This window comes from Sinohyriopsis cumingii, chromosome 9 (assembly GCF_028554795.1).
Source record: "Sinohyriopsis cumingii isolate HCF-2022 chromosome 9, ASM2855479v2, whole genome shotgun sequence".
Taxonomy (NCBI): domain Eukaryota; kingdom Metazoa; phylum Mollusca; class Bivalvia; order Unionida; family Unionidae; genus Sinohyriopsis; species Sinohyriopsis cumingii.
This window is the reverse complement of record NC_142969.1, coordinates 118942162-118969516: the sequence shown is the minus strand read 5'-3', so window position 1 is coordinate 118969516 and position 27355 is coordinate 118942162.

Below are 27355 nucleotides of genomic sequence, written 5' to 3'. Positions count from 1 at the left end.
GACAGACAGAGTCAAGGAAACAAAATCTCGTATTAAATGATATTGTCGCCGTTGATATCAGTGTGGTCGAAGATGCATTACGCGCTGACAAATCTCCATGGGTGTTGGGATACGCTATGACAATCCACTCGTCTCAGGGATTAACTATTTCTGATACACGAGTCTGGATTGTAGACGATCGCATCGAGTGGTCAAATTTAGTTTATTTAGCGGTATCGAGGGTCAGAAATATATCTCAATTACGTAGAATTATAATTCCTGAAATCGTTGATAAATTTAACATCATCGATGATGATATGATAAGAAAAAAATTAATCGGATACAAACAATCTGACAAAAAAAATAAACGTGACTTTGATCTTGATGTTGAATTTATTATTAAGTTAAAACAGCAGCAGAACAATCATTGCACCAGTTGTAATTGTATAATGTTATGGCGATATTCGAGTAATGATTCAAGACAATTTACCGTAGATAGAAAAGATAATAGTCGCGGTCATACACGAGAAAATACCATGTTAACCTGTCTTGAGTGTAATCGACGTCGGAGTGCAGGCACCCTTGGCGCTAGCGCCTTGAGTGCTGGCACTAGTGCTAGTTAAGTGATCGAAATCACCGAAGTGATCGCGGCGGTAGTTGTGTATCCGCGGAAATTATTTGTAGTTGTTCACGTGTAAATCCACGTTGAGGAGCGGCCGAATCTAATCTGTAGATTGCAGGTCTGGAAACGCCTACGTTTCTTCCAGTGGATCTTGTCACGGTAGATATTTTGTGTGTGGTAACACTCCAAATAGGATCAGTTGCTCTCGCGCTACCACCTTCAAGTTCACCAGGCTCATATAAATATCTGACTGTAACATCACCTAATATTTTTTGTTTTCCAGCATCTTTCCGTTGTGTTGGTATATTTTTTTTTGTGACCGCGCTAATGGGTTTCATGTTGGTTGTTCGTGTGATCTCATTATTTAATGCAGCTATCACGATTGGTAATCTTGCCACCCATTCGCGAGATCTTTTATCCTGAATAAATTCCCTCGCGTATTGATATCCAAATAACCGTTCAGCAAGTGTTCGATTAAATCGCTCAACAATTGCTTGATCACGGTGAATTGCAGTATGACCTCGTCGTATTTTGGTATTATGTTGTTTCATCAGCGATGATACTGGACCAAGAAATTCCTTGCCAGGATCAACCTGTAGTAGCTGTGGCCATCGTAGACCACCTCGTGGTCCACCATCTCGTTGATAAATTCGTTCAAACGCATCGGCTACTTCAGATGATGTTTTCGCTGATAGCGGCTCTGCTTCTTTATATCTACTTGCAACATCAACTACGGTTAACGCGTACTTGTACGTTTTTCCACGCACAGTATCATGCGGTAAAAACAGAATATCAGCTTGATGAACTTCATTAGGAACACTGACATCGAAATACGAGTACTGAATTTGTTTAGGACGTGGTAGATAAATTTGCCATATTGCTTGTTTAGATAACCATGTTTTAGCAGTAGAATGTTTAACCGCCGCTGCATCAGCGAGTTTACCAATTGCTGCTTTGCCTCTCCAGTATCCTCTCGGTGAATAATAAATTGATTCCATTATTAATTACCAGCCCCAATCGCTAATTTACCTTTCATCGAGGATCTTACTAACCAATTAGCTAATGATTCTCTAATATTTTTATTTTTTTATAGAATTTAATGAATGAATTAATTTTACATCTGCAATATGCCTATCTTGTAGATTTTGACTTTTATAAGCTGCATCATGAGCATGACAAGCTCGATCAATAGCATTTATTGGTTCCTCGCCTGGTTTTGGTTGATCTTGATCATCGAGCCTGATATCGAGTCGAGTACCAGGACCGCAATAATTATATCCTGGTAGATGTTTTTCTCCACTATATTTAGCCCATGGAGCACCTGGAAACTTTGACATCAAATTAGCAATATCACCACCGCGCTTATTAGGTAAAAATGAAAATTTCTTTCTACAGCACATAGAACATTTTCCACCGTACGCTATTTTTTTTATTTTTTGTTGTAACTGTAGCTAAATCAATAGTTGGAGTTTTAACTCTACAGCGTAAACAATATAAATTCATGTTATAACATATATGGATATAATTGATTTCTCAGCAACTCGGCAGCGAGAGCCAGTTAAGCATCATCCTGCGCTACCGAACTCCATCAGAATGATTATCATAGGACCATCTGGATCGGGTAAGACGCAATTATTACTTAATCTGATAATGAGATGGTTGAAATGGGATAAATTATATTTAGTAGCACCATCCGTTGATGATCAGCGATGTTATGATGTACTTAAAGATTTCAATGAAAACGCACGATTACTGGATGAAGATAATGATGTTATAGAGTTTATAACCGATATTGATGAAGCACCATCTGTAGATTCCATAGACGGATTTATTAATAATTTAGTTGTATACGACGATGTGATGCTAGATAAACAATCAAATCCAGCCAGAATATTTTCCCGAGGTAGACACAAAAATACAGACGTGATCTATGTTACTCAACGATATACACAAATACCAAAAGTGATCAGGGACAACTGCAACATTTTAGTTGTGTTTAATGGCGTAGACACACACACGTTGCGAAATATTCATCAAACCTGGTGTGGTGGTGACATGGATATAATTAAATTCAAAAATTTCTTCTCACGAGCGCAAGCTACCCCGCATGGATTTATAACAATAAATTTACATGATCCAAGAACAAGATATCGTGTGGGTATTGATAAAATATTTGGGTAACAGGGGGAGCAGCAGAGAGGGTACCTACCAACGTTGGTCGTCAAAAAAATAAACAAGAAATAAATAAACACGTAGAGTACTTTATTTTTTCAGATACTATTTCGAACTGAGGTTTTATTAGTACAATCGGTCATTGCAAAAATAAACATCTCAAGGAAAGTTCATTTGTAAAATCTTGACCTTTCTACGAGATGATTTATTTGTTTGTTTTATTTGTTTTGTCGGAATTCTATGGTCTGTTCACCCTCTCTGCTGCTTTCCGTCCATCCTAATTAGATCTGACTTGTTTAAAGAATTAATGACGAAGCAAGATAAAGTTTAAAAGAAATACTAGAAATTATAGTTGACTTCGATACGATAGGAATTTTATGGATTTGCTATATTTTGTAAGGGACAAGAAAGGAAAATTTCCAAGACAAAGATTTAAAAGAAACTATTGGGAGAAATACGTTGAAAGTGGCTCTAAGAAGGTACTCATTTATATTGGATATCTATTAAACGTATCGTTCTCGTTGCCAGAAGGGGTCACAAATAAAAATACAAAATATCCTAAAAAAATAAGAATAGGTTTCATTGATGCTGCAATTGATGTTTTATTTTTATTGTGTCTGCGTTGAACTCGCGGTACCTCCATGTTCCAGTATAGTGGTTCATCCAACTATCCTCTCACATGGGGTACTGTAAAATGTCTATATGCGTGTAAAATTAAATGAAACAGTTCAATTATAATGTCCTACAATTGATTTTTCTACTTACCGTCAGTGTACATTTTTGGTGACACGGAAATTACAAAAACGACTTCAGTCTTTTATCTGTTGTTATGAATAGAATCAGCCAAAACTTTATTTTTAAAAATGTAAAATCCCTTTATTTCTATGCAATATTTCTTAAGGGCTAATCAACAACAAAATAATCCGTAGATTTATACCCGAGATACTTCCCCATTCCAATACCTTCAAACAAGCTAAACCAGACAAACAATGAAATGCATGTAAACTTACTAAACTATTAATACCGTTCCCGGCCGACCGTGACTTAATGCCCACCCATGCCCTGCAAAAAAAGAAAAATATCATGCAGTCGCCCTTGAGGACCTCCCATTCGATTAAATACATTGTTTCGTGTTTAATTGGTCAAGATGTTCTGTCAGAGTACAAAGGACAATTCTCCTAATTCGAGTCACCATTCTGCGTAACGTTTACGTTTAATGCCGTTTTACTTCGTTCATTTATTCGTTTATTTACTTTGAAATCTGCCAAATAATATTCAGAGGGTTCTCATATCTGAGTTAAATAAAACAAGGTTCCTGCGGTTAAAAGATATTCAAAAACGTTTAGGGGCATATATCGCGAAGAGATACATGAATCTTTTTCCGAGGATTGTATGTTTAATGATAGTTTTTACTCATTTATTTATTGTACCATCATATAATCACGTCTATACATTTCCAGCTCAAAACGTAAGTGTTTGCTTTGTCTTAATAAGTGATCTTTGTTTCCCCTAATGAACACCTAACCAAGGTGACATGAACCACTATATTCATGTAAATATCCTTTGCCTTCTTGCACTAAATGTGTCAGAATTTATCCTCAAATAATCTTCACTGTGATTTTCACTGTGATGATATAATTGTCAGGGGTAAAAACAGTAAAAGAGCGAAAAATTACTTTACTTTCAAAATGTTAATGCGAATATTTGTTTTATTTTTCATTTTTTTTAATTTAAGTAATTCACATAGAAGGAAAGCATTCATTACATAATATGTAATTGAAATATAAAAACGAGACTCTTTTCTGTTTCAATTCCAAATGGTTTAGGGTTTCTTTATATAAAAAGTCACAATAACTACTGAGTAAACAGTGAACAGTTCATTGTCGTAAAGAAAGTAACAAGACAGATGTTCTAATCGATTCAATTTTAGTAGGAAAGTTTTATATGCTTACTAAAAGCGGGATCTGGAGCACATACGGGTATTTGTTTTCCTTTGAGAATCGTTATTATATTCCAAGTAATGATGATATCTTTCAGGAGTCTGTACATTTTTTCCATAGTCAATTAATTTGATGGAATGTAACGATGTTCATGATATGTAACGCAAAGATTGAACTATTTTGGCTCAGAAAGGCTTGAAAGTAATATATTGTTGAATTACTCTGCAAAATAAACAAGATGTATAAATGTTCACGTGAACCATATTGTCATCCATCAACTTAAGGAAAGAAAGCAATTCTTTTTTTTAAAATCGTAGACCATTCTATATAATAATCTGGAACTGTTTTAGCTGCTGTCTTTAAACCGCTCCGGTGGCCTAGTGGTTAGAGCGTCCGCCTCGGATGCGGGAGATCGTGGGTTCGATCCCCGGCCGAGTCATACCAAAGACTTACAAAAATGGTACTAACAGCTGCTTCGCTTGGCGCTCAGCATTAAGAGGCTAGTGTTAGGACTGGTCGGCCCGGTGTCAGGATAATGTGATTGGGTGGGACATCATGCTACATGTCTGCGGCATGATGCCCAAGTGCTAGACATCATTATAAACTGCCACATTGCAGACATCGTAGCGATATGACTGGAAAATTGTTAAAGCTACGTTAAAAATCCAAATCACATCACATCACACGTCTTTAAATCTTAATTATTGTTTTAAAAAAACTGTTATATTTTTAATGTGTGTTTACAGTATGTATTAACGCAATTGCGTGGGTCTGTGTCCTGTGGTTTGTTTTTAATTTTCTTCAATTATAATATCGGCCTCGAAGTCTACCACTAAAGCATGAGTTGGTAAATTGACCGAGTTAATATATAAGTAAAAAAATATATATTTCCTGCAAAGTCGCATAATTTAAGCCATGAATAATTATCAGTCCAATGTGGCTGAAACTTTATTTGTCTCTTATATTTGACATTATGTGCCGTTTATACTTCTACTTTCACTCGAATTTTCCTTTTCTGTGTCTTCCTTATGACCTTCCTTGCGAAAATAATTTAGTCATCTAATTTTAGCCAAGGAGAGGAGATCACTTCATTTGACAACTACTTCCACTATAGTGATCAAAACTTAAGTTTGTTCTTTAAATGGAAACGCACACCACCCTTTTAGCATCATTTTTTGGTTTCAAACGCATAACCACATGTTGAAGTGGATCGTCTATAAAATCAATTAAAAAAGTTGAACACTCTTTACTGTCATCTAATAATATCATAAAGGAAATGCACCCTTATGCTGAGAATGTGCCATTCATTAACTTCGTTGCATTGACTGGGTTGACTGAAATTATTGGGTGATCCGTTCATGAATATCTGTTGTTAACACAATACAACAAGGTCTTTAAAAGCGTTGTTAATTAATTATACTGGATTTGTTTGTTTGAAGTGTTTATCGTGGCTGATAAACTGGTCACATTGCCCAATATGCAGTCAAGCGCACGTGCAACAGTTATAAATGTCCCCATACCGTAATCTCACAGGGTGTGAATGGATAAATTGAGGTAGATTTGAGCATTCCGTATGCCCAGTGGGCATGAATTACCACAGACATGTAGTATGAAAAATAGCGCTTGTCTGACATTTTGTAAAATAGGGGAAAAAGGACATGTCCCGTACTGTCGATTAGGAAGATTTTAAGAGAACTTCGAAAATGTATAGCCCGAACGTCAGGTCATGTGATTTGATCAACAATGTCGTTTTTGTGCAACTACCGAACTACCGTGGTTCCTTTATTAATTAAAACACTTACCCCAGAGGAGTGTAATCTTTTGTATAAATGTGTTTTAGTTATTTGAATATTATTTATTATAAACTCTCACCCAGAACTACATTTGATGTCTCATGGTCTTTGGCTAAGTTTTTTGTGTGTTTATATCAGTTTTTCAGACTCAGTTGGCCCCAGAGTTGTTCAGCTTGATTGGCAGATGCCTCTAAACGAGTAAATTATATATTTTTAAAAGCAGGTCACTATGACTTAAATTTCATGGTTCAGTGACTTTTGAACTAGTAAGCAGTATATATATATATATTAGTTCCTAGCGCAATTACTAACGACTGAATTATTTAACATTATTCATTTATTATACTTACAGTAGAGGCTTTGGCCAACAGGGGTAAAGATACAAGACTGAAATAAAATTAAAATAAAAGGTACTAGAACTCTAGCTCCACAAAATTCATCACGCAATTACGCAAAATAATAATTGAACATTTACATATAAAGCATAAAAAATGACGAGCAAGGGAGAATATCCAGGACTGCAAAGGTACAATCATGCAGTTTCGAGTGACTTCTCTGGGTGAAGTTATGTATAGGCACAATAAAACCCAGAATTATTATACTTGCACCGTGAAAAGGGTGTGCTACGTTATATGCTTTATATATACTATTGGTATATCCAATTGTGATCCGCCCATGGCGCATGAATACGTATATATAAATATTGTTTCAACATCTGGTTATATTTCAAAATTAGGTTATCGCTTCTTTTTTTTTCTTCTAAGTCTGTGATGAATATATATATATATATATATATATATATATATATATATATATATATATATATATATATATATATATATATATATATATATATATATATATATATATATATATATATATATATATATATATATATATATATATATATATATATATATATATATTATGCCTGTTTTATAAATGAATAAAACATGGTGCAAAATTTCATCGAAATCCCCCCACCTCTCTCTCTCTCCCTCTCTCCCTCTCTCTCTCTCATGCATAGAGTGATCCTACGGGGAAGCATTTGGAGTGAGAGAAAAAGAAAGAAAACTGAACTTGCACCAATTAATCTACAAGAACCTGGGTCTTCGTAACCGGTAGGTGCAAACGTTCCATGGGCTTTTAATACAGTGTTCAGAATACCAATTATACAAAGCTGGAATAGTCTGACAAGATTTATATATTCATTCGATTGCATACGTCCATACTCTCAAACGAAGCTGGAACAACGTTTTCTCCTTGATGTCTCCTGGTTGCAGCTGAACAAGCGTGAACAAATATGATGTAGTCTCAGCTGTGTAGCATACACTTTAACAAGTTTGTATCATAAACTTCCAACAATTTGTCCGATCCAGTTATAAAGAACTCAAAACAATGCTGTCATCTCCATTCCAAGTCCCCATAGAAGCATCTCATAGCGCTTTTAGCCTGGCCTCGGAGAGACACTTTCAGAGTGATTCAGCTGTTGAAATCTTCCGTGATGAAAAAATCTTAGAACACCAAGCAGTTGAGATTTAACGTCTAATAGTGATCGTTGTGAAAATTAATGTTGTTTTAAACACTTCATTCATAAACTGTGATATTCATGCGCACACCAGCTGATTAGTATACAATCTGGTTAGTGGCTAAGGATGAAGATTGTATTTAAGAGGTTGAAATGATAAGCAATTGAAATGATAAGCAATTTCTGTTATTTTCAGTTTAAAAAAAGTGATTTTAATAAATTATCTTAAAATTGAAAGGCATATAGCAAAAATATCATTATGATAGTAATTCTATCTTTATTGCAGGATTATGTTTTGTTGGCAGCATCAGAAACTCCGGATCGTGACTCGACGCTTCGCTTCTCGTAATAATCCGGATTTTCAGATAAAGACAACACAGTTTGCTATAGCAATTAAATACCTACGCCTTTTATAGTAATATATGTGTATTAACGTTGAAATTAGTATAATAAATGTTGTATCCGTGTTGGTGAATCAGTGTTAAATACTCGAAAAATGGATCGACATGAGCCATCAAAATCATCAAAACGCAATTGATTGGTTTTAAAGATATCAATTAACGTTAAGAATTTTGAAACGAATTTGAAATATTCATACATGTTTTAAAATGCCGGCTATTGCAGCTACGTATATTATGAAATCTAGATATATCCCAATGAAAGTGTAAACTTACCGTTAGGAATAACCATAGTATTGTGGGTTACTTGGTGCAATATCAGTTTTAAGGTTTTCATCCAATCAAAATTGTTTTTCTGTCTTACTCCATATTTCTGAGTATTTGGAAACACTTATGTATGATAGGGGAGATAGGAACGGGAACAAGAGACGATTGAGATGAAATTGTGTACCATTTAAATTCATTTAGAAAACGGTTTTTTTTAAATACTTTTTATTGTTATTTTCATATGTCATTAATGATTAATGAGTGGAAATTCATCATTGATCTGTAGGCCTGCAGTTGAAACAATGTTTATATAGTTGCATTATTGCGCCAAGGGCGGATCACAATTTGATATACCAATAGTATTGGTATATCAGTTTGCTTTATACCAACACTTTAAATGCCATGTTATTTTTTAATGTATATATATATATATATATATATATATATATATATATATATATATATATATATATATATATATATATATATATATATATATATATATATATGTGTGTGTGTGTGTGTGTGTGTGTGTGCGTGTGTGTGTGTGTGCATATTTTCCACTCCCTGCATTAGCAATTCACCGTCCTGTTGAAAGCTAGCTAATTTATGAACACTGTCTTACAGTCAAGTATCATCTGTAGTTCTCATATAAACCATATGCAATGATTGCGGCTAAAATTATTTTAACACTTGCCTTACAAAGTGTACCTTTTTTGCTCATCAAAAAATGCATATTGACATCAACTACTTGTTAGTTTGTTTGGACACCAGGAAAAATAAAAATTTGGCAGACATTCTATAGTCGCTGGGAATTGTTATACTGTTGAGTTGTGCAACATTTTGGGATCACGTTGTCCACTATTATTTTAATAAGAATATCCACGGAAGAACACAAGTATACGGTAGAAAATGCTATGTTACAGTCGGAAGGTCCTATGCTATTCTAAACTTATTTTCATGCAAAGAAAACCGTACAACCTCAGTGCCAGTAGTTGGTTCATTACACGCCATCATCAGCATCACCATCATCACCACCACCATCATCACCACCACCATCATCAGCATCACCATCATCACCACCACCATCATCACCATCACCATCATCACCATCACCATCATCACAATCACCATCATCACCACCACCATCATCACCATCACCATCACTACCACCACCATCATCACCATCACCATCATCACCACCACCATCATCACCATCACCATCATCACCATCACCATCATCACCATCACCATCACTACCACCACCATCATCACCATCACCATCATCACCACCACCATCATCACCATCACCATCATCACCACCACCATCATCACCATCACCATCACTACCACCACCATCATCACCATCACCATCATCACCATCACCATCACTACCACCACCATCATCACCATCACCATCACCATCACTACCACCACCATCATCACCATCACCATCATCACCACCACCATCACTGCCACCACCATCATCACCATCACCATCATCACAATCACCATCATCACCACCACCATCACCACCACCATCACTACCACCACCATCATCACCATCTCCATCATCACCATCACCATCATCACCATCACCATCACTACCACCACCATCATCACCATCACCATCATCACCACCACCATCATCACCATCACCATCATCACCATCACCATCATCACCATCACCATCGCTACCACCACCATCATCACCATCACCATCATCACAATCACCATCATCACCACCACCATCATCACCATCACCATCACTACCACCACCATCATCACCATCACCATCATCACCATCACCATCATCACCATCACCATCACTACCACCACCATCATCACCATCACCATCATCACCACCACCATCATCACCATCACCATCATCACCACCACCATCATCACCATCACCATCACTACCACCACCATCATCACCATCACCATCATCACCATCACCATCACTACCACCACCATCATCACCATCACCATCATCACCATCACCATCACCATCACTACCACCACCATCATCACCATCACCATCATCACCACCACCATCACTGCCACCACCATCATCACCATCACCATCATCACAATCACCATCATCACCACCACCATCATCACCATCACCATCATCACCACCACCATCATCACCATCACCATCATCACCATCACCATCATCACCATCACCATCGCTACCACCACCATCATCACCATCACCATCATCACAATCACCATCATCACCACCACCATCATCACCATCACCATCACTACCACCACCATCATCACCATCACCATCATCACCATCACCATCACTACCACCACCATCATCACCATCACCATCATCACCACGACCATCATCACCATCACCATCATCACCACCACCATCATCACCATCACCATCACTACCACCACCATCATCACCATCACCATCATCACCATCACCATCATCACCATCACCATCACTACCACCACCATCATCACCATCACCATCATCACCATCACCATCACCATCACTACCACCACCATCATCACCATCACCATCATCACCACCACCATCACTGCCACCACCATCATCACCATCACCATCATCACAATCACCATCATCACCACCACCATCATCACCATCACCATCACTACCACCACCATCATCACCATCTCCATCATCACCATCACCATCATCACCACCACCATCATCACCATCACCATCATCACCATCACCATCATCACCACCACCATCATCACCATCACCATCATCACCATCACCATCATCACCACCACCATCATCACCATCACCATCACTACCACCACCATCATTGCCTCCACCATCAGAACTTTCTCAATTGATAATTCATAACTTTTTGTTCGATCGTATTTGTCATATCCCAAATTGTCTGCTACCGCCTTTAACCTTTATTTCAAACAACCCACAAAAAACCACTACACGGTATAACCAATATATGTAGGCTTAGCTTTGACATGCAAAAAACTTGTAATGTTCTTTTCGGAGTTTGTGTATGTGATACAACAACTGAGAAGGTTTACTGCTTGACGTGATTTCTTTTGTTTGTGAGAATGTATGAGAAAGTGTGCAAATTACATGCGCTAACGCTTTATTATTTATCTTTAGAAAAATAAAAGACTGAAATGAAGGTGCACGACACACAAAATCTACCGTATTTATATGTTACAGAACTTGCATATAATAAATACACTAACTCCCATGACGAGTTGAATGAATATGTGACCGTATTTTACATTCTTCTTATAAAGATTGGAACAAAATGCACGTTTGGTTGTCCTGGTTTTTCAACATCTACGGTACCGTTCGATCCGTATATACTGTAAGCTTCTCTTCCGTACATAACACCAGCAGCATTATGAGTAGATGCACGTTGTGCGAAGCATCATCCTGGTTGTTTTGAGTTAATCTTTGATTCAAAGAAACCCTCTGCCTTATTTGAGTTCTAACTCAGCTGTGCAATTTTACTCTATAGTCCTTCCATTTCTGCATCATGCCTAATTCTTTACCTGTAGTATCCCTTAGGATCAATTAATTGGAAGAGACGGATGCTATTGCTCCTCCAAAAAAGTACCGTTCCATTTATCCGTATAATCACTCTATATTTATCCGTATATTCTCTATATTTATCCGTATATTCACTCTATATTTATCCGTATATTCACTCTATATTTATCCGTATATTCACTCTATACTGTGCTGAAACAGCGATATCTTTTTATTGCACAGCATAATAAAAGTCTTCTTCAACAAACAGTACTTTATTCAGCATAGAGTGAAAAGTGATTTCTTTTAAGAATAAGAAATTATCATATCTCCCGTCTGAATAGCTCTTTATCTGTGTTTAAGTCAAATTATTTAAGCGTTAATGAATGTTCGTATTTAATTTCTGAAAGGTCATCAATGTGTTGATTGATAACATCTATTCCTGTGAGAAAAAGTAATGTAATCGCTGAACAGTCGACCATTTTTGTCGTCACCAGATGGATTAGTAAAATACGTTTCTTTCTTGTGAGTTTGTATACTATAGCATAGCTTACTACTTGCTATACTTGCTGAAGGTTGAAGCCTTTCAACCACAAACATTTATAGTCGCGAAATGGACAAATATAGTATACACTTACAAGCATTCTCTTATGCTAGGGAAAACATAAATACCCTGTATTTAAAAGTTTTTTTAAAGTTCTATCCATTGCTTTTAACTTTTGAAATGGAGCTTATCTTCAATGCTTCATAACCATAGTTGGCTGCACTTATATCTCTTTCGCTTGTAATTTGTTTCCCTCATTTCAAATTATTTTTTAAATTGGTCTTTTTCTACCTGAAGTGATGTTATGATATCTTGTCTTTCTGTGTTTTTTATTTTTTATTTTTGGTTTTCAATTTTTCATCATTTTGTATGAAATCAGCAACGCGTTCTCGTTGATGATCAAAATAAACTCAGTACGGTTGATTGCTTCAATGACGTAGCTTATTGCTTCGAGTACCACGTTGCCAATGCTATTTGGTGTACGAATGGCAGTTGTGACTGTTTTATTTGCAAACTATGTTGTAGATTTTATTTTTATTTTAAGAAGCTTTTTCAAAAGATTATATTAATGCTGCACCAATCCCCCCGCTTGCGTAGCGTGTAAGTTGATTGCTCCGTTAACAATTATTTAACTAAAGTGATTATACTAAGCTCTGTCCAGTTTAATTTCTTCCCAGAATTGATTGACATTTGTCCGAGAAAATGAATATTCAGGGGTAGGGTTGATACTGCGTTATACCTGTTAACAATCTGAATATTTTGTGAAACATTAGAGTATTGTTTTAATTTATTAATGAAGCAAAATATGACTTTTATTTCACTATATTTTATCCAAAACTATAATATTATGGACATTTTCTCTTGATTCAGACAACCACATTTACGTGCTAAAGGTGTGCAATATTTCTAACCCATCTGAAAATTATTGAATTTCAAGCTTTGTGTCATTATTTATATTATTGTTTTAAAATTCAAAATTATTTTTTTGCCTTCGTTCCACTAGTGGTCAGGAAATACTTGGATATTTTTTAAAAAAAATGTTAGTATTGTCTTTTCCCCTACACTATGTTGTTGATTTAAATGAAAAAGACGTTATACGCGCTAGTAATCTTATATTTTTTGTTGCTGTTGTTTTCGTGTCTCCGTCGTAGTTGGTCCCTATGATGTATATTTCACGCCTCAGTTTTTAAGTTTCGCATTTAAGCGGTTTCACGTGCACATTCACTTACAGGGTAATGCAAAAAAGTGGTGCGGGAAAGGGACATTTGTGTTTTATATACAAAATCCCTGTTAAATATCTTTATATCTCTTTTCAGAATTAAAACTTTGGATTAAACAAACCATGTAAGGTAACGTTACCACATATAGATAACTCTGGGCTGAGTGATCGATCCGCTATATCTCTGCGAATAGCTAGTTGCGACGACTGCGGAAATTTAAATCATTCCATCCGTTTCCTCTTGACATGATTCTAATCATACCACTATATAGTAATGTTTGATGGTCGTGTTCCAGTGCAGACGAACTAACATGAAAATTAAGAATTAATCGATAGCATCGAATATAAAAGATACACATGGGACTTGTTACACATGTAGTTAATATACGGTTTTATTTGTTTTCTTACAAACTCGTGTTCTTAAAGATGTATTTTACAATGCACAATAAGGCGTATCATTAGTATTTACTTCCACTTAGACGCAATAACGTGTGTGTGTGTGTGTGTGTGTGTGTGTGTTTATTGAATAAGATACCTGCTGGGTGACGATATTTAAGATATTTAAAATGTATGTTTAGATACATTTACGGAGACAGCTCCGGTGACCTAGTTGTTAAAGCGTCCGCATCGGATGCGGGAGGCCGCTGGTTCGAACCCCAGCCGAGTTATACCAAAGACTTATAAAAGTGGTACTAACAGCTGCCTCGCTAGGTGTTCAGCATTAAGAGGTTAGTGTTAGGACTGGTCGGCCTAATGTCAGGATAATGTGACTGGGTGGGACATAATACTACATATCTGCGGCATGATGCCCCAGTGCTAGACATCACTATAAACTGTCACACTGCAGACATCGTAGCGATATGACTGAGAAATTGGTAAATCTACGTTAAAAATCCAAATCACACACACACACACACACACACACACATTTTCTGAGCATTAGAGATAATGGCATGTCATGTCGTGAAGTTGTAATCGTGCACAGCGCCTTGTTAATTTAATCGCACATCAGATTTTTGACTGCCTAGTGATATTTAATATTTTCCGATACAATATACAGGCACTTGACCGAGTAATCATAGGAAAACAACTGAAATAATATCAATGATCAATATCATCTTAATACTATAGCAACGACGAATAACACGAATTAATAGTAAATAATTTCATCCTTGTTTGTGTCCGATTTAGACACCAATTAACGACCAATAAGTCGAAACGGAAATCTTTCAAAGCACGTGCATAGACTCCTGCTTATGTTACCTGAACAATAGCCTGTTGAAATAAAATGTCGAAAACATCTGTAAAAACAGGGTCTTTTTTTATTAAGGCTGAATTTAAATTTATTTACAGAGCTCTCTTTAAATAGGTTTCAAATTTGCATCTTCATTACCCTTGTCCCAAACATTGATTTTACTTCACAAACAAATTGAAAAACATTTCTGGCGTAAGCTCGTGCTAAACTGACGTCTCATTTTTTTCTCATAGATAACCAAAGATTTCATAATTTTATCTTAAAATCAATAATTCAGCAATCGTTTTCTACACGGTTTGGTTACGGTTGGTGGATATCTTTTCAAAAACACGGGCTTCAAACATCGGAAAAATATAAATTAAATCCCGATTGCTTTGAAGCCTTAAAACATCGATTGGAAAGAAAGTGGATTTTATTCAAGCTGATCTGCGTACGGTGGGCTTGAAACAAAATATTACAAAAGGACACGTCTCCAAATGTATGCATACAAAAGACAGGCGATTCAGTTGATCTAAGGAAAATAATTTGCTGCCCGTATGTTTACAATAAATGTGTGCGTAGGTAGTTACATATTTGCCCATGCGCCAAGTTGGGAGGATACTGGTGCGAACAGATTTAATTGAAATATGATCTCTGCCATTAAGAAGATGTAAAATCACTGTAAATTAAAAGCTTTTCGTGATACCAAACAAAAACTGAAAGGATTGGGTTGCTCAAAGTCAGCAATCACTGACATAGGAAAGTCTGTGGTCGATATATTAAAAAAATATCTTTGTTACTGGCTTTTCAAAATATGCACGTTATTATAGGAATTATAGAACTGCTGCTACAGGTGAAATAACAACACCATCAACAGCAACGACTACAAATACAACTACTACTAAAACTACTAACCCTCTTACGCGGGCTTGGGAATGCAGAACAACTGTATGACATCACAAGCCACCATTGTAAAAAATCTCTTTCATCGGGATGCTTCCCCTTGATCATGGTAGATATATAGATGTATGGACTTTACAGTCTGAAATAAAGAATTCTTATCTTGATTGTGAATAAATCCCGTACATACATACATACATACATACATACACACACACATACATACATACATACATACATACATACATACATACATACATACATACACATAAATACATACATACATACATACATACACGTAACAGGTTAATATAATAGGGCCCTGAGAGCTCCCGGACAGTTGACGTTGGTGTGCAATAACTCAGAAGCATTCATTTTAATCTGGCTGAAAACTTGGAAGATGCTGTTCTTGCATGAACAGCAAAATGTCTTTAACATTTCGCCACTTAATATATTTGCTTAAGGGGCCCCGAGTGGCCGAGTGGTCTAAAGCGATCTCCTTACTGATCACTGCCATCTCACCTCTGTCTGTGTGGGTTCGAGTCTCGGATTCGGCCAATGTGGGTATGTGAGAAAGCTTGCCAGTAGCTTCTCGTTGGTCGGTGGTTCTTCCCGGGGTTTTCCTGGGTTCTTCCTCCACCATTAATACTGGCAGCCATGTATAGCCTATCGTGTGCTGAAAATGGCATTAAACCCTGCAACAACAACAACAAGATCTATTTGCTTATGCAGCTGAGTTTGGGTGGGGGCATTGAGTAAATATCGGAACTAAGAATTATCCATAATTTTACCATCAGCGTCATACCTGGCACTAGCCAATCACAAACTGACATTTTCACTTCTTTTGAAAATGCCTAAGATATGAGTCGACCTTAGCAGACTCATATCTACTGTAGCGTTATAGTTCTAAATTCTTTATCAGAAGATATGTCCGAGTGCATCAACCAAGTGTATTTGTTCCGGATAGAGACTTAGTTAAAATGAAAGGCAGTTTTGTTCACAAGCTAGAATGATAAGAGTAGGAACAAACCTGGCGACCTTTTGACAGATATTTTGTTGGAATATCTATCTATGAATCTAGCTATCTCTCTCTCAATATATATATATATATATATATATATATATATATATATATATATATATATATATATATATATATATATAGATATTGCGACTATGTCAGCCTTCCCGTGTCTTCAATCTTGGGTCTGTACTCCAACCCCCACCCCCTTTTACGCTTATGGCTATATAATGACATCAGAAGACCACAACCGAGGTTAACAAAATGCCAACAAATGACAGTGTAAAATGTATTTCTGTTCAAAACAAAACAAAATGCGATTTTGACGAAGTATTTTCATAATCTTTATGTAAGCTGGTCTTAGTCCTCTTCAATGATGTTTTCTCCTCACTCGTTACCTGGTAGTAAGCTACAAGCAGACACCGGTATTATGGCCTATCATCGAAGTTTAATTTTGATCAGTTGACTTGGAATAATGGTTTGCAGTCGTCATGCTACACTCCCGTAGTAACCATTCTGTGTAGCATAGTCAACAAATATGTTGAACAATGTACACATATCATTCTAGCAAGCGGTATTAGGTTACTGGTATATTGTGTATTTAAGCTCAATGAACATTAAATATTCACGTGAATCCGATCTCAGTCCCTTATCTTAGCTGACGTGAACTCTTCTGTTTGCAAGCGAGGGACATATCGGTGTCCACGTGTACACTCTCCTTCTCTGGAGCAATGCACGGGATTATCTTATTATAATTTTATCCTTCATTTGAGTAAGGCACGTGATTATCTCATATTTTATTCGTCTTTTGGCCTCACATGAAGACATTTCTTTCATATAAACTTCGATTGTTTAAGTGTGCAAACAAACGATATTTACTTAGTCTCCAAAAGGTAGCAAGCACGCCAGAAGTTCGTGTAAATAAAACTAAAATGTGCCAGAATCTATGCCGCATCAGCAGCTAATTAAAACAATGCACACATTTTTACCTGTAGGGTGTTATAGTCGATGGTTAAGTGTCTTAATTGGATGGTATAAACGTATGTCTGGATCTTGCGTTCTTAGGATTTGACTCCGCATGGTGATAATTTTCTTTTTATAATTATTTCACAAATATACTTTCAATATCGACTAAAACAACATCAACAACAAAAAAACTTGGTTCTTGCATCAAACTACACACTTGTGATGAAATGTTTGTTGAATATAGTGCAATAATATACTAAGCAAAGGACAATGCAGGTAAGATGATAGCTTGTGTATTTTATCATTTTCAACCGTTAGATATTTATTTTGAACCTGCCGGCCTCACCGATCATTGCAGAGCTAAAGTTGTCTGCATTTGTGAACAGTTGAACTTGAACTACTAAAAATGATCCAATGTACATTGAATATAATAGTTGTGAAGAAATGGAAAGCCGATGGGGATTTGTCTATGAGAGAGTCGATATTGACTATAATTTCGTCATTAAAGGTCACCGGCCATACTCCACCATTTTTCTTTTTACGTTAAAATTTCATTACATGATTAAAAGTAGTTATACTCGCACAAAAAGAACAAAATTATTATCAAGTGTAAAGAAGAAATAATAACTTCAATACTCGAGAAAGAAGTATACAACGCTGTTACTTCCCTTTAGCAACAATGCCCCACCTATAGAGGAAGCCAAGTTAAAATTACGTAGATTTATAGCCACGAGAGGAAGTTCGTGCTTCTTGTTGTCGAAAAATAATACACTTTAAACTATGGATAGGGAACATTTAGATGAAACTATTGAAAACTAATTTACTGTTCAGTCTTAAATCGATATGCGTGCATGACCCACTAGATTGTGTGGCTTTTGAAAACTGTTCCATTGTTTTAATTTATTTTGAAAATTCCCGTTAATGCAGGTAAAAGGGAATCAGTGTTGGCTTCACTATGCTATGTCGGCCGATTTTATATAAAAAAGTAATCGGCATACTTAAAAATACAAAAGGAAACAAACTTGGTTTTCTTATGTCCGTCGACTTCATAAAAAAAATCGGCACACTTAAAATATAACACAAAGTCAGTTTCCTGGGTTGTTTTCTTTGTAATAAATAACCTTTATATTTTTATATCCTGTTGGTAAGTTTAAGCGTGGAGAATATTGCTCGCTGCCAGTTGTGTTTATTCATCACCCGGGCTTCTATTTGTTTACCATATGTAAGTATAATTCACGTTTGCAAGGTAAATAGTATACTCAACAAAAACTTGCTTTAATAATAATCTTGAAACCCATGCTAGCGAAAAGATTATCATTTGCACTCACTGTGAATGTATTTAAAAATAATGATTTTTATTTGTGAGATACCGTCGTATAGTTAACCTGGATACAATACAATCATGGTCAGTTTGCACTTGTAACTTATCATACGTGAATGGCAAGTGCCGTCACGCAATCGGGTGATATTTTTGTCTCTTTTGCGATTTTGTTACTTGACATAAGTGATACACACTACAATAAGGATGCATACGCAAACCGGCATCCGCGACATAAACGGAGTTCGTGGATATACATTTTTCTTCAATAAATTTCACATGATGATAAAAGAAGGAATAAATGACAACAATGCAAGGTTAGTTTCTTTCATTTTATTTTCAAAAAAGTATATGTTTATCATTTGTGTTGGACCGTGCAGGGGTGGGTGGGCACAGATTAAATATAAAATTATTTCCTTTCTTATTTGTATGGAAAAACGGAGCTAATATGATTGACGATATTGACTAGTAATGATAAGTTTCAGTTTTGCGCGCGCACACACTAAGACAACTTGAAAAATAAAAACAACCAATAAAATTATCTCGTAAGAGCATCATATTGCAGCAACTAAGCACTGACAAAATGCCCAACACTAATCTCTCTCTGTCTCTGTCTCTCTCTCTCTCTCTCTCTCTCTCTCTCGTGTAATCGAGTGTGTATTATATGCAGCAGTGTTATAACCTGAAGCCTAAAATTAAATATATTTGTTATAATATTTCATGTACTCTACCGTTACAAAACGTATACGTATTCTGTAGAATAGTATTTGTTAAGTATTATTGTTTTATAAATCGATATTGATAATTTGACAGGAAGACTTAAATTGAGAATGTCGTTGTGCAGATGCATATATTTGTTAGCATAAAAATGTATACAAATATTTTAATTAAAAAGAGCATGATATGTCATATTGTTTTTTTCTCATATATATGTACGTTACGAAGTATGATCATTTTCTCTAAAAGAATATCAAGATAGTTTGTTCAAGCGTTTGTTAAGTTGGACCGAATTGTCTCTCGAGTTGGGCCGAATTGTCTGTGGGCCAAATCAACTATAATCCGGTATAAATGATACCGGTTTCCCATCACTCACCCTATTCGATCATACGGCTTGAGTCCGCGTTTTTCTGGTAAACAGGGTCTTTCGGGAAAAGAAAGAACCCTTTTTCCCATCATCACTCTTTTAGTTACATCCATATGCAACACAGTGCACCAGATTTGCTGTACAAAAGCACAATCTTTAGATATACCACATAGACATTTGCTTGGGGAAATTAAACACTTTGAATGGGTAGGTTGAATAGAAGGGATAAATGTATGTCATATCCGATTTGGCACGGGGAAGCTACCGATTGTTTACAGATTGCATATAATTTTTTATTTAAAAAGCCGATTTTTCAGTCTAATTAAACATTTGTATGGTGTGCATACATAACAAATGGATTTTGTTTACGACAATAATAATATCACTCGCTTATATAATATGAGTAGCCAGTGACCTTTAAGATAATGTGTCATAAAATCAAAATGTCATAATTAGTGTGATGCTCAATATTTCAAATGTATGCTTATTATACTAGTTCAAATGTATGCTTTTTACACTGGTTCATATGAATGCTTATTACAATGGTTCAAATGTATGCTTATTATACTAGTTCAAATGTATGCTTATTACACTGGTTCAAATGTATGCTTATTACAATGGTTCAAATGTATGCTTATTATACTAGTTCAAATGTATGCTTATTACACTGGTTCAAATGTATGCTTATTACACTGGTTCAAATGTATGCTTATTATACTAGTTCAAATGTATGCTTATTACACTGGTTCAAATGTATGCTTATTACAGTGGTTCAAATGTATGCTTATTACACTGGTTCAAATGTATGCTTATTACAATGGTTCAAATGTATGCTTATTACACTGGTTCAAATGTATGCTTATTACACTGGTTCAAATGTATGCTTATTACACTGGTTCAAATGTATGCTTATTACACTGGTTCAAATGTATGCTTATTACACTGGTTCAAATGTATGCTTATTACACTGATTCAAATGTACGCTTTTTACAGTGGTTCAAATGAATGCTTATTACAATGGTTCAAATGTATGCTTATTACACTGGTTCAAATGTATGCTTATTACACTGATTCAAATGTACGCTTTTTACAGTGGTTCAAATGAATGCTTTTTACAGTGGTTCAAATGAATGCTTATTACAATGGTTCAAATGTATGCTTATTACACTGGTTCAAATATATGCTTATTACACTGGTTCAAATGAATGCTTATTACCATGGTTCAAATGTATGCTTATTACACTGGTACAAATGTATGCCTATTGCACTGGTTCAAATGTATGCTTATTACATTGGTTCAATTATATGCTTATTATACTAGTTCAAATGTATGCTTATTATACTAGTTCAAATGTATGCTTATTACACTGGTTCAAATATATGCTTATTACACTGGTTCAAATGAATGCTTATTACCATGGTTCAAATGTATGCTTATTACACTGGTACAAATGTATGCCTATTGCACTGGTTCAAATGTATGCTTATTACAATGGTTCAAATGTATGCTTATTATACTAGTTCAAATGTATGCTTATTACACTGGTTCAAATGTATGCTTATTACACTGGTTCAAATGTATGCTTATTATACTAGTTCAAATGTATGCTTATTACACTGGTTCAAATGTATGCTTATTACAGTGGTTCAAATGTATGCTTATTACACTGGTTCAAATGTATGCTTATTACACTGGTTCAAATGTATGCTTATTACAATGGTTCAAATGTATGCTTATTATACTAGTTCAAATGTATGCTTATTACACTGGTTCAGATGTATGCTTATTACACTGGTTCAAATGTATGCTTATTACACTGGTTCAAATGTATGCTTATTACACTGGTTCAAATGTATGCTTATTACACTGATTCAAATGTACGCTTTTTACAGTGGTTCAAATGAATGCTTATTACAATGGTTCAAATGTATGCTTATTACACTGGTTCAAATGTATGCTTATTACACTGATTCAAATGTACGCTTTTTACAGTGGTTCAAATGAATGCTTTTTACAGTGGTTCAAATGAATGCTTATTACAATGGTTCAAATGTATGCTTATTACACTGGTTCAAATATATGCTTATTACACTGGTTCAAATGAATGCTTATTACCATGGTTCAAATGTATGCTTATTACACTGGTACAAATGTATGCCTATTGCACTGGTTCAAATGTATGCTTATTACATTGGTTCAATTATATGCTTATTACATTGGTTCAAATGTATGCTTGTTATAATGGTTCAAATGTCTGCTTATTGCAATGTTTCTTTTACGGAGAGAACTATATGCCTGACGATATTTGTATATGATTCAACAATAACAGCAAGTTGCTTTCCGAAACATTGAAGGTTTTCTTTAATATGCAATTCATTGTTTAGTTTGGAAAGAAATTTTGCAAATGTTTTTAGTGGCAAGAGACAAGAAGTAAGTACGGTTGTCTGAAGCAGAAGTATTTAGGAGTGGGGTCATATTGAGAAGGTGTTGGTATCTTATTTGGGTGGTTTGTTTCAGTTCTCGTCATTGCTGAGCGTATGTGGATTAATAGGACTAAACAAAGCCATATATCGTGAAATGTCGGTGTAGTTACATATATATAGGCTCTTGGATAATGTGGGTTTCTCTCGACCCTCAAAACATGGCTGACAGAAATAAGTAACGGTTACTTTTGTTTACATACCATTAAGCCTAGATATATGTTAAATGTTTTTACACTTTGTTGTGGAAAGGTTGATATTTATACTACATGCCAATTTACTATGGCAATGGTATTTTACTGGCTTTTTAAAAAGGATGGAATATTATTATCGAAGTGAAGTATACTAATCCGCTTCCAATATCATGTTCACTTGCATTTTTCACGGTTGCCATTTCAGTACTTTCGAATTTCCTTGACGTACTACATAACATATATTTTTCAGTTTGCCATTGTATGTGTCTAGGGAAAATCTGCAACCTAAGTTACAGGAAGAACGTTTACTACGGTTGTTGTCTAAATTTTACTTCAAAATATTCAAATGACGCAATAGTTGTGTGAGACCTGTAATTGGACAGATGATTGCCACAGCAAGTTGCATCCCTTATACTTCTATTGAAATATTCAAGCCTATTGACGAATAATTACATTCACTGCTGAATTCTTCCAATACGTGTTCTGTGATTTAAATTGTGTAATAAACAATGATGCATATGACTTTTTGCCAGCATGTAAACCAGCCTGGTGTGCACAACAATACACATGTAACAGTTTGATTCTGTACACATTTTGCAATTGACAGATGAAACTGCTGTACGGAAAGAAACCCGCAAAACTAGAAAGCACCGACACAATACAGTAATGTTGTGCTGCACATGTATGTCAGTATTTCACTTAGATCAATCAGGTATCCATTCTTTTGTGGATTTCAGTTATGTATTCCTCCAAATGGCTCAAATACCTTCCAGACTAGCCAAGACTGTTGGGGTTATAGTTAATACTACTACTACAACAACAACAACAACTATTACTACTACTACTACTACTACTAATACTACTACTACTACTACTACTACTACTACTACTAATAATAATAATAATAATGTCGCAAGAAGGGGTTGGGTGCATTTGATCTGGCAGTTCAAGTGGTTAAGAGTCCATCTAGAGTTAAAATTGTTCCGAGTTCGAGTCGCAATCCGGCCATGAATACTTTGCCTACTTTTTGTGGGAATGGTTGAATCAATTATTATATGAAGATCTGTGCAAAAACACGAAAGTTGGGTGCATGTATTACTTAACCCACTAACAAGCTCCCCTCACAGTTAACCATTTGCCCTTCACTCAATGAATTTCTGCACAAATCAATAAACCTTCTGAAAATGTCTTGTTTATGCCACCAGATCCACTGTATGTAAACAGCAAGAAGTTAACGTCTTGCGTACCTGAAATCGAGACCAGATGCCTAGAAACCCCCAGTTTATAAAGACTAAACCCAACAAGGAACTAGACCCAATCGAAATATTAGAAACCACTCTTGACAGTGATTTTCTCATTCTTGCAGAAGTCCAACAAATATTCGTAAATAAAACTTCATATTCTCACGAGATATTATCAAATCTGTATGCATACACATACTGGAGCATGATGTTGAGCTGGTGGATGACATTTCATTTAAAAAGCCTATAAGCTCATAGCAACAGGTCTTTTTGAGGAAGCATGAAGGGTGCCTGAAAGAGATGTTGAACGATAACGCTATAGTTGAGTCCTATAGCCCTTTATCCTGCAGCATAGTGTTATTGAGAAATATAGAATCTATGTTTGGATTTGGACCGAGACAAGGAAATCACAGTCAAGGGGTTACATTTTTTGTCTTTCCCCTCGGTCCAAACCCCAACTTATATTCTTTTTCACACCCAATAATTTCCTTTAAAGTAAAAAGGAACTTCTCACTTGTGCAATATAGTTCACGCGTAAATATTTACATGCGGTGCATTAATACAAATATGCTGATGAGGGCTGTGGAGTGACCGTGCCATCCGTAGTAAACAGGTTTTTATGCGTGAGCCCAAAAAAAATAACATAAAACATAATACTGAGGTATTATCACATTAGATATATGAATGTTATATGAAATTAACAATAAATAGTTAATATTTATTACAAGAAAATGTTTCATTTTCATCAGTTCCAATTTAGAAAATTATATTGGAAATAATGATACGATATTGGGTTCACACCTCTGTTGTAGTTTGTAGGCTATTATTATAACGAACAGTTAAATGTAGCATGAGTGTCCGTGCTTGGGTTATTCACGGGTAATTAGTGACCTGTGTCACTATCGTATACAACTCTTCTTTTCTTTGGAGGCGGTGAAACTCTTTGTGACATACTTGAGTTGTTCCTTATATTAATTGCAAAATTACCTTGTGTATAAAAGATCATCCAAATACGGACCCTAGCGGATAACCATGTGCTAAACTTTCAAGTTTACAGATTCTTTGAAAATCTATTTTTCTGTCTTGGAAATATGGCAAGTGCTACAGTGAAATTTGCTTTTGGATTAACTTGTTGATGGATAAATGATTCCTTTTGCATTATTTGTCATTAAATATCATAGGTATACTTTTTATTCAACTGGAGCACAATGGAGATGCTTAGCAAAATTAGAATAAAGCGTGTTTGACATAGCACATTTCTGGCTGTTACTAAGTTTTCTGTAGTTGTTAAGAGAGTTGTGAGGCTATGGAGTGTATAGGTCTATAATCTGTGTGCATGGATCAGTGTTTTCACACAGCATTGAGAATTTTATCCTATCTGTAGCAGTCATTCTTCAAGTCAGCGTCATTAAGTGTGGCTAGCAGAATATAATTTGTTTCACATGAAGTATCTGAAACTAGTTACGTAGCTTTAGCTACATTTAATGACGCTGACCAGAAAATGTACTGAGCTAGGCCTACATATAGGATAAAATTGACCATGCTGTGTGAAATGAACTAGCATAATACCAAAACGTTCTACATCGTATGAGCGTCTTTGTCTCTCTCGAAATGTTTTGGTATGGTGTGTTCTAAAAGATGGATTACCTTAAGTTACTATGTTTTTGTTACATATTTGTTGTTGTTTGATTTTAGAACAACTACGCAAGGCACATCAGAAGACAACAAGGTTTTCTTTTTTGAAAAGTTATTCTGATTAGACTGAGATAAGAAAAGTAAGGTTAGCAAAACAGCTGGATTTCTCTGTCGCATAGGTGAGAAAGAAGAATGGAAGCCTTCGGTTTTTAAGAGAAGTTTCACAAATTGAACGTGAGAACTATACAAATGCCTATCCCGTGTTTATGATCGAGCAAACAATAGATACCGATACAAATCTGACTTACGATCAGGGGAATGGTAGATGTCGATCACAAAACGAGATAAACGTGAAACAATTTCATCGAGAAACCAATGCCTGGCGATGTACATTAGCAATGTAAGAAGCACATTTTAGATTGCTTATGGCATCTTGCATGGAGATATCTCAGTCTGAGAGTGTCTTGTCTACTTTGACTGGAGAAGATTGCTACGTTAAAAGAATGACCACTACCAATAATGTAAAATACGTTTACATACTTCTTGAGATAACATAATTCTTCTGAAGGTATTTTTTAAGGACTATGCCAGTATTGTGAGACCACTCACTGACTTTCCGATGAGACGCAATACCAAGAAGGGCGTTTATCTTAGAACTGAAAGTGTGTCCTGTAGACAGACAGTTGTGGAACAGAAAGGTTTATGAAACCATCAACCTTGGCATACCCCGATTAGGCACGTCCTTTCATTTTAAATACCGGTGCCAACACTAAAGCAATGGGTGCATTACTCTTTAACAGTTGCAAACTAGAGCTGAGCATGCAATACAAATGCCCCCAGCAGAAACTCGATGAATAGCACAAAGAACTACCCTATTCATAAATTGGATTCCCTTGCGCTCAAATGAGAAATTTCGTGATTATTTGCAAACATGACGGATTTCTATTATGTAAAAAAAAAACTTTATATAGACTTCAATAATAAACAGGCGATTACAATGAATTTACATTTTCCGTTTGCTATTATATATGTAAAACTGCAGAAGTGACGAAAAGAAAGGATTGCCCTGTATCAAAATAAAGGATTGCCCTGTATCAAAATGAAGGATTGCCCTGTATCAAAAGAAAGGATTGCCCTGTATCAAAAGAAAGGATTGCCCTGTATCAAAATGAAGGATTGCCCTGTATCAAAAGAAAGGATTGTCCTGTATCAAAAGAAAGGATTGCCCTGTATCAAAATGAAGGATTGCCCTGTATCAAAAGAACGGATTGCCCTCTATCAAAAGAAAGGATTGCCCTCTACCAAAAGAAA